At 40.1% G+C, this 9754-nt stretch overlaps 1 long non-coding RNA gene across 1 annotated transcript; it reads right to left on the bottom strand.

Annotated features, from left to right (window-relative positions):
• Positions 1-900: 900 nt before the first annotated feature.
• On the bottom strand, positions 901-6872 carry LOC108541895 (uncharacterized). Its single transcript, XR_001889106.1, has 3 exons — positions 6830-6872; positions 2811-2953; positions 901-1616 (listed from the first exon to the last, which is right to left on the bottom strand). It is a non-coding gene; the product is annotated as an uncharacterized LOC108541895 (long non-coding RNA).
• Positions 6873-9754: the final 2882 nt, after the last annotated feature.

The following is a 9754-nucleotide window of genomic DNA, read 5'->3' as shown; positions in this document are numbered from 1 at the left end:
CACATTGTAACAAATTACATACTAGATTATCTCAAAACTTTTAGATAAATTTTACTGGGCGTCATAAATCAATACAACAAAATCAATGTTTTGCAAACATCCACTATGTATAAAGGTATACAAACTTCTAAGCCAGGCTGAAAAATAATTCATATAAGCCATACATCAGTGGAAACCTACCCATGGGAGATAATACAACATAATCTAAATAAAACTTTCAGAGACAAGGCATGTGGTTTCTGGATAGCCACAAACTCCCTAACTCTGCTCTAGTGTTTTGGCCACCAAATGAAAGCCAAGTGGCCTCAAATCTCTTAATAAACAAAAAAGCAATCTATGGAAGATGGCGTGGTATCTGAGGAATATTTGGGGTCTGTTGAAAAACGCATCCTGTATTTTATTTCAAGAAAAGATCTCCTCGTAATGTCAGGTAAGTGAAGAGCCCTCAGAGATACATGCACACACAAAGAAAAACAAAGCAACATAGAGTGAATCCCACCAAAATGTGTTATGATCGCAGAATTATGGGTGATATGATCTTCTGTAGTATATCTTTTCATTATAAATAGAAAAAAAGCAGACTTCCCCTTGATTATCTATAGCCTCTGACCCAAGTGGCTTGGAATCAGAAAACAGCGTCACCCGACTTGAAGCCATCTTGGCATCAATGGTGGAGTGGGTGGAGATGAGACTCTGGACCAGCTCATGGGTGGGCCCACCTCGTCCTGTCAAGACCACCAAGAAAGGGCAGGTGAGGAAAGCACAAAGATCCTGGAGAGACACTGGTTTCACTCAGTTCTCAAAATTATCTTAGACACATTTCCTGAAAACCTTTCTTAATGCCTCAAAACCAGAGAAGAAAATCCTTACAACAAAGCTTGAGGATCCGCCCATCTCCATTTAAACTTTTCCAAAGGTCAGGGAGAATATAACCTGATAACCTAAACACCTAGCTAGAAAAATCTCAGTTCCAATCCTACAACAATGCTAGCTTTTCTAACATTTTAAAATAACCCTGATTTTAACCCAATAAAATTCCATTTCAGAACTAAGAAATAAACATTGGAAAGCTGCTTTAAAATAAAGAATGAGGAGACCATTGTGAATGAGAAAAAGAAAAAGACCAACGAGAGCTGGAAAGCACACTGGTTTTGTAGAAATGGAGATAAGCCATGCAGGTGCCACACTGGCAGCAGGGCCCATGCTGGGGTCACGGATCAAGGAGGTATGGAGGACAGGATGCTTCTGCTTGGTACAATGAAAAAAAAGCTATTCTTTTTATTCTACATATTTACAATATGCATTTGGGCCTTTATTATAAGAGAAAATCTTCAATAAATAAAATTGAGTACATTACATTTTTAGTTAAAAAATACATTCAGAAAGAATAATGAGAGTTCAGAGCAATGACTCCCATCTCACCCGTGCCTGAAAACCGTGGCTGCCACCAAGGTCAACATAGACAGCATCTTTGTCATACAGCACACCCCCAACTCCAGAAAGAGGCGCATAAACCAGCTTCTCCTTCTTATTTAAACAGCACTTCTTTCATTGTTCAGGAAGAGTACAAGGGTCTGGGAGGAAACTGATGTCACTCATGGCAAAATCTCCTATCCCTGGAAGACAGGACCCAAAAAGCAAGCTTCAGCTGACAAGAAGTCAGTGAGTATCTACTGGTGACTTGGGGGTTAAAAACGATCCACAGTCCAAGGGTTTAAACCATGACCCTAAAGAAGGGCATCGTGCCACACTGGAACAGTGGCCCTCTAGCTACAAGACAAGAGGTCAGAGAAGAGGGGATTCGGTAACGCCTTTGCAGGCCTACACATAGCTGGGTTACTTTTAAAACCTCCAGCAAGGCCATCTTCCCTTGTTTGGTCATTTTTCAGTTTTCCTGAGAAATGAAGTCATCCCAAGAATCCTATGTGTAATTCTAGTATGTTCTGCAACAAGAGAATACCTGCCATGTGAATTTGGTTTTTACTTTTCAAGTGTGCTCCTCTTAAATAACCATAAAGTGACACCTGCCAGTCACATTTCATGTTTGTTCAGATATCCTCTGGGTTGTCAAATCTTCCATCCTAGAAAAATAAACTCAATCATACAGCAGAAATCAATGCCAAAAGTTCCTATACCTCCTTTCATGTGTCAGTGACTCATCACACTCTTGTCCACTAAGCACGTCATTCAGAAAACTAGAAAATGCAGAAATAAGGAAGCACCATTCACCATCCAGCAGAGGAAAAGGGGCAGGCACACAACTGTGTCTCTAGGCTGAAAGTGACATTCATTCCTTAAGACACCAGACAGGGAGATGACGTCCACCTGCGGTCAACAAAGAGTGAAAAACATATTCAGAAAATCCCTTTCTGGAAGAGGGTGAGCCTGTGCTCTGGGATTTTTACTGTGGCTTGGATTCTGACAGGTGGAGAAAGGGTATTCCAGGCTGAGAAAAATCACAGCACAAGGAAGAGCACAAAGGAAGGAAACCCAAGGCACACATGAAGGACTCAAGCACCCGGGCACGAAGTCAGCATCACTGAAAACTAAGACTGAATGTAGGATGGGGCCACATCCTGTAGACTTAAATGCTTCCAAGTCTTTCCATTTTCCTAAACATCTCATAATTAATTTACTCCCAAAGGCACAGCATCGTTGAGCAATGACATAAGTAGACATTTTCCATCAACTACACTTCTACCCCCACTATTCAAACAGGCACAAAATAAATCCTATCACTGTTCTTTTTCTAGCCTTTTTAGCTTTGAAATATATGGCCCAGGAAGAAAAAATTTACAATCACTTTTTACCTGTCTGCCAGGATATAAGGGTGAGAAGCCTGCCATGTGAAAGGCCTAAACTTCATAACTGTAATAAAATGGCCCAGATTGTGGATTTCTTGGTTTTGATATTCTCCATGCACCATTCCAGAAAAGTAGAACAGCCTGGCACCCTAAACATTAAAGGAAAATTAAAAATTAAATTTCAATTAAATTCTCATCAATACTGCAACAAAATAAAAGCTCTAAACAAGAAGCAATCCTAAGAAGGGAGACTTCCAGCAAAGCCACTGTCCTCAGGCTTCCGGAGCCTTGCTGGCTTCTTTCAGGACTTATTAGAACCCCACAGAGGCAGACTGCTCTGCAGCCAAGCAGGGGCATCCATCTAAGTATGGTGAGGAGAGGGAGGTGAGGTGTCCGAGCACAGAAACGGTTCTGTGGCCGATGGACCAGAGCAGTATGGAAAGGAAGGGGCAGTGCCTTGTCTTGCAACTGGGAGAAACTTCTGATGTACTCTATTATAAAGTCCCAACCCCAAAACACCTAGACACTGCCTGGTGCAGCAGGTACAGAGACAAATGAGATACACCAAGAGGCCCAGAATAAGCGCTCTCTTGAGGGAAACCTTCCAGAGATTGGAAACACAAACACAAAGGGAATTCAGGAGGCAAATCCTAGAGATGTTTAGCAACGTCTCTTCAGTCTTTTTGTTTGTTTGTTTGTTTGAGCCGGAGTCTCACTCTGTCACCCAGGCTGGAGTGCAGTGGTGCAGTCTCAGCTCACTCCACCCTCTGCCGCCCAGCTTTAAGCAATTCTCACGTCTCAGCCTCCGGAGTAGCTGGGATTACAGGCGCATAGCACCACACCCAACTAATTTTTGCATTTTCAGTAAAGATGGGGTTTGCCCATATTGCCCTGAGCTCGAAACTCCTGGCCTCAAGTGATCTGCCCAACTCTGCCTCCCAAAGTGCTGGGATTACAGGCTTGAGCCACTGTGCCTGCCTCTTCAGTCTATTTTAAAAGGATTATATTGTTAGTTTCTAACAATTATTTCTCTTCCTACCCAGTAAACTTCTGTCCAGAAGCTGTGTTTTAATCACTTCTTTGTCTTCTTCAGTTGCTTATTATGTTTGAAGGAGTTGAGGTGTGTGAGAACCCCCATACTTTTAGGAAAGCCATGTACTTGACAGATGTTTAGAAACTCAAAGGTTTCCATTTCAAACCCAAAGCTGGCATCTATAAGCATCACTACCTATAAACAGAACACATCATTTCTCAAAGAAACTACCAAAGCAGACCACCTACACTAGGGGTTGGCAACTGGCCCACGTGCCAAATCCACCCATCACCTGTGTTTGTCACTAAAGTTTTATTGGAACACAGCCACATTAATTCATTTACATATTGTCTATGGCTGCCTGTGCACTACAACTGCAGAGCTAAGTAGCTGCAAAAGATATGATCCACAAAGCCGAAAATATTTACTATCTGGCCCTCGACAGAAAAGTCCCACTGCAGACTACATCAAATGACTACACAGGCATCACCCAGAGAAACCACCACCCTCTGACTTGCTCTAAAAGGCAACCATAAGACAATGCCCACTAGGATATAAACTTGCATTTTAAGAATTCTAATGCATGAGAAGTAACTCAGAAAAGGCTGGGTCTAACCTGGCCCTTACCTAAGAAATTCTAATTTAAAGAAATGAAGTTTTCTGTAATGTACTTTTAAGCCAAATAACAGGTCTCTGACATCCAAGAAATGGGAAGAAAGTGATAATCAATGAAATATATTAAATATATATAGAAAACCAACCTCTTCTTTCAATCTCTTCACAGGAAAAAAAAAAAATCTGTTTTTTTACTGGGAAGTTTGCAGTGGAAATCTCTATCTTGTATGTTAATTTGTATAACTCAAGTACTCAGAATTTTTTAAAAATAGCTATCAGTTTAGGATTAAGTCAAAAAACAGTAAGATTATGATGAATGGTAGTCTATAAGAAAATACAAGCAGATAAGGCCAATTTTTTTTGTTTTTTTTTTTTGAGACAGAGTCTCGCTCTGTTACCCAGGCTGGAGTGCAGTGGTGCGATCTTGGCTCACTGCAAGCTCTGCCCCCCGCGTTCATGCCATTCTCCTGCCTCAGTCTCCCGAGTAGCTGGAACTACAGGTGCCCACCACCACGCCCAGCTTTTTTGCATTTTTTTAGTAGAGTTGGGGTTTCACAGTGTTCGCCAGGATGGTCTTGATCTCCTGACCTCACGATCCGCCCACCTTGGCCTCCTAAAGTGCTGGGATTACAGGCGTGAGCCACCGCACCCGGCCAAGGCCAGTTTTTAAAATTTAAGACACTTCAAAGATGCAAAATAATTTCAGAATTGATTCCTGGAAACTTCTGCTTTTAATATTAAAGACAGTTGTTTTTATGTTTCCATGGATAACTGAAAATAACACAAAATGGAAACAGAAATGCCCATCTTTGATTAAACTAGGAAACATTCAAAACCCGAAACCACAGAATATATGAAGTTGGGCTTGTAGGCAAGCACAACTGCCACTGCAGACCAAGGCAGCAAGCAGAGCTCTCCAGCAACACTGGACCAGCTCGAAGAACAGGTGGAAAAATCCTCACACCACATCTGATGCCACAGAGTGCCAAGGGGCAAGCAGCTGGTTGTAGGGTCAGGAAGAACAGGGAGCAAACAGTCCCTCAGCCACCAATCTTTGTCATCTAAGCCAGTGTTACTCCCCTAATCCACACACGCACGTACACACCCAAATCCACGTACTGTGTGCCTTTGCTGTAGTCAGGAGGCTCTGACAACCCAGAGCAGAGCAATCAACATAAGCTAGGCTAAATAAATTATGGTGCATCCATAGAATGGAATATTATATTAAAAAGAAGGAGGGAGAGCTACAGTACTTACTGATTATATACCTCCAAGATATATTACAGGAAAAAAGCAAACCATAGAAGAGTGTGTAAAATAAGCTACCATTTGTGTTTTTAAAGGGTGCCATGTGTGTTTATATGTATCTGGAAGGATACTGCTCTGCAGGGCCCTGAGAGACCAGCGGTCAGAGCAAGGAAAGAGAAAACGTGCATTGTGTGTACCCTGCATTAGTTAGAGTGCTTTACCAAATGTGTGTGCTCCTTTTGAAAATCTGAAAAAGATTTACATAGGCATCTCTCTCAATGACGATTAAGAGGCTGGGAAGGGGAGCAGGGGGGGAGGGACAAAGAGGGAAAGGTTAACAGGTACAAAAATACAGTTAGATAGAGTAAATTTCAGTGTCCAACAGCACAATAGGGTGACTATAATTTATTATATAATTCAGAATAACTAAAAGAATGAAATTAAAATGCTCCTAACACAAAGAAATTATAAATGTTTGAAGAGATGGATATCCAAATTACCCTGATTTGATCATCACACATTGTATGCTTCTATCAAAATACTATATGTACCCCATAAATATGTACACCTATTATGCATCCATAATAACTAAAAATTAAAAAAAGTAAAGACATCTCTTAACATGTATGTCTTTAAAATTAGAAACTTGCTACATTTTAAATGAAAGAGAAACAAATAACTTCTATGAACTATTTCAATCATTTCAAGTATACAAGATTTAGTAATCTTTACACAACTTTACATTAATAACACTTACTTTTACTAATAGTAGCATAACATTTGAATGTTATTTAATTTTCCAACATTACAATGGAACAACTTTAAAATCTGTATTACTTTTTCCTTTATATTTTAGGAGTCTTCCTGGGTCAAAGTATAAAATCTGCAGCTCTAGAAAAAACTACATAAAAATGAAAAAAAACAAGGTATCTGTCACCCTACACTGCCTAACCAATATGGCTTATTTTTTTGCTTTTTTTTTTCTCTGAGACAGAATTTCGTTCTTGTTGCCCAGGTTGGAGTGCAATGGCACAAACTCAGCTTACCACAACCTCCGCCTACCAGGTTGAAGCGATTCTCCTGCCTCAGCCTCCTAAGTAACTAGGATTCTAGGGATGCACCACCTTACCTGGCCAATTTTGTACTTTTAGTAGACATGGGGTTTCTGCATGTTGGTCAGGCTGGTCGTGAACTCCTGACCTCAGGTGATCCGCCCACTTCCGCCTCCCAAAGTGCTGGGATTACAGGCATGAGCCACTTCGTCTGGCGTTTTTTGTTGTTGTTGTTGTTGTTAATTTGTACTTTATTTTTCTAATTTAAAAGATAGTTAATATCAGGAATAGTGAACATTATCATTTCCATAAATGCAAGAGCGTGTACATTTTCCACACACTGAGTACTGTCTACATTTTCTATTGATAAACTCTGACCACTTCTTCAGGCAATTCATGTACTTATTATCATTAAGGATGAAGGTTCTAGAACCATCAGGAACAAGGGTCCCATCTTCACACAAGTTACTTAACTGCTGGGAGGCTCTATTTCATCTTATGTAAACTACAGATAATACCTACTCATCTCAAGGGTGTATCAAGGGTTTATGTAAGCTAAATTTGTAGAAAGCAGTTAGCACAGTGCCAGAAAGGGTCCAAGAAGAAACGGTACTTACTATGATATATTTGTACATTATATGTATGCATGTTAATGTGCTGTTACTAGCTATGTTCACTAAAGGTTTTCTCCATCCTGTGATTTGCTTTTAGATTTTGGAATACATTTCATTGTGCACGTTCCATTTGTATTATTAATATAACAACATTTATTACCATTATTACTATCATCATCAATTCAGTCACATCTACTGTATCCCTGATGATGACCATGATTCCTTTAATAACCATAAAGCTCTCTTCCCTTCACGGGGTAAATCACCTACCACAACGCTGTAAGTCTCCATCAGCACCCCAGGCTGCCCCTGCTGACTTACCAGATCTGCTGCTTTAGCCAGATCAACCATCATGTTAATGTCACACCCACATTCAGTAATGGCGAGTCTGCGCTTTTTACCTATAAGTGAAAAGATGAAAATTTAACTTTAAACCCTGAAAAAACTCTGAGCATCAACTCTAACTTTCATTTTTTAACTGCATCCAGTAAAACACCATATACATTTACAGGAGTGTACCAGAAGTTCATATTTACTGGTAAAATAAAATAAATTCCATCCTGTTTTTCTTGCTGTGTTCTAAATTTAAATAACATCAAAAGTCTACCCAGATGAATAAAAGTGCTCAAACAGGGAAAATTCTGACTCGACAGGCTCCATGATAACCACGATCCTGCTGTTCAGCTGCAGGACCATGTCTTCACCTCTATCAAAACTTCCCATAGTCCCACTATCACTAAAAACATCCTCAAACATAATGCAACAGAATATTCATAACGATAATCATTTCTAAGTTAAGGTAATAAGAAAATGGTCAAGAAAATATGGGCTGGGCACAGTGGCTCACACCTGTAGTCCCAGCACCTTGGGAGGCCAAGGCAGGTGGATCCCTTGAGCCCTGGACTTTTGAGACCAGCTTGGGCCATGTGGGGAAACCCCATCTCTTCAAAACCAAAAAAGAAAGAAAAAAAAAGAAAAATTAGCCAGGCATGGTGGCATACATTACTCAGGAGGCTATGGTAGGAGGATTGCTTGAGCCTGGGTGCTTGAGGTTGCAATGAGCTGTAATCACACCACTGCATTCCAGCCTGTGCCACAGAGTAAGACTCTGTCTCAAAAAAAGGAAAAGAAAATATGGATGCTCCAAAGATAAAGAAAAGACTCAATCCAACTATGTTATTGCAATAACAAGAGATTTCAGAGTGCACATTGCCATTCCACCACTGGAAGTTTGTTTCATCTTTCCTCAAACTTGGAAAGGTCACCATCTCCCAAACCTGACAAATTCTCATAGGAAAAAGAGAAAACACCCACCTCCACCAGGATGTGGCTTCATAAGGGCAAGCATGTGCACCTGGCACATAGGAGGTATGTGCTATGTGTTAAATGATGTGTTCACAGTGACCAGGCCTGCTAGGCCCTTCCAAGGAATATGCTTGGCAAAGCCATAGAGCAGTCAGGATAAGATATATAATACACTCTTATCTCTGGGAACTTACCCTTTTCTGAAGTTATAGCTAACTTAGTAAAAGTATAAGAGATGTAACATGATACGACAAAATTTAACATGTTCCACTCAAGAAAACAACAAACACACGCATGTCCCTCAGATGATGACAGCCACACCAACTTTGTGTCTGTGACGGCATCTCCTACCTGACACGATAGTCACAGGGCCTCTGATCTCAGTCAACTTCTGCCGGGTGAAGTTCCGAATGAGGCATTGCATCAAAGTGCTCTTTCCAACTTCAGAGGCCCCGTCACCACTGCCACTATTGGTGGGGGCTCTAGTGGAGTTCAATCAACCACTGGAATATGATGCTTTTTTGTCTTCAAATCCAGAGTCCTATTCATTAAAAAAAAAAAAAGAAAAGGAAAAAGTAAACCACCCACTTTCAAAATAGAGTAAAAGGTATCAACCTTATAAGTAGATAATTTTTTAGTATACTTATATATATGAGTACTTTAGTATATTTTATAGAGTGCAACAGACAATATATAAATATAATTAACTTGTCATTTATTAACTTCTGACCCCCATATAAATAATTGCTGTTCGATAAAGATGTAACAAGATGACTTCAATAGTATAGAGAGCTGAAAATTAAACATTCCTTAAATCTGTTTTATGAATGATTTTCATAGTTTTTTAAAAACCAAAAGATAAATACTGAGGCAGTGCATCATAACAGATAAGAGCAGAGGCTCTGGAGTTAAATTTGGCTCTCCTAATTACTTGATTGGAGGTAGTGTTTCTTGACCTCAGTTTTCTTGTCCATAAAATTGAGGGCAAGAAGATTCCTACTCTGGTTGGAGCTGCTGGAAGGCATTTAGTTGAATACGTTTAAGTACACTGCTAAGAATATCACCAAGGGACTCACTTAAATA

The sequence above is a fragment of the Rhinopithecus bieti genome, unplaced genomic scaffold (assembly GCF_001698545.2).
Source record: "Rhinopithecus bieti isolate Rb0 unplaced genomic scaffold, ASM169854v2 scaffold_21879, whole genome shotgun sequence".
In the NCBI taxonomy this organism is placed as follows: Eukaryota; Metazoa; Chordata; class Mammalia; order Primates; family Cercopithecidae; genus Rhinopithecus; species Rhinopithecus bieti.
Note: the sequence above shows the minus strand (reverse complement) of the source record. Positions and strands in the feature narration are given on the sequence as shown.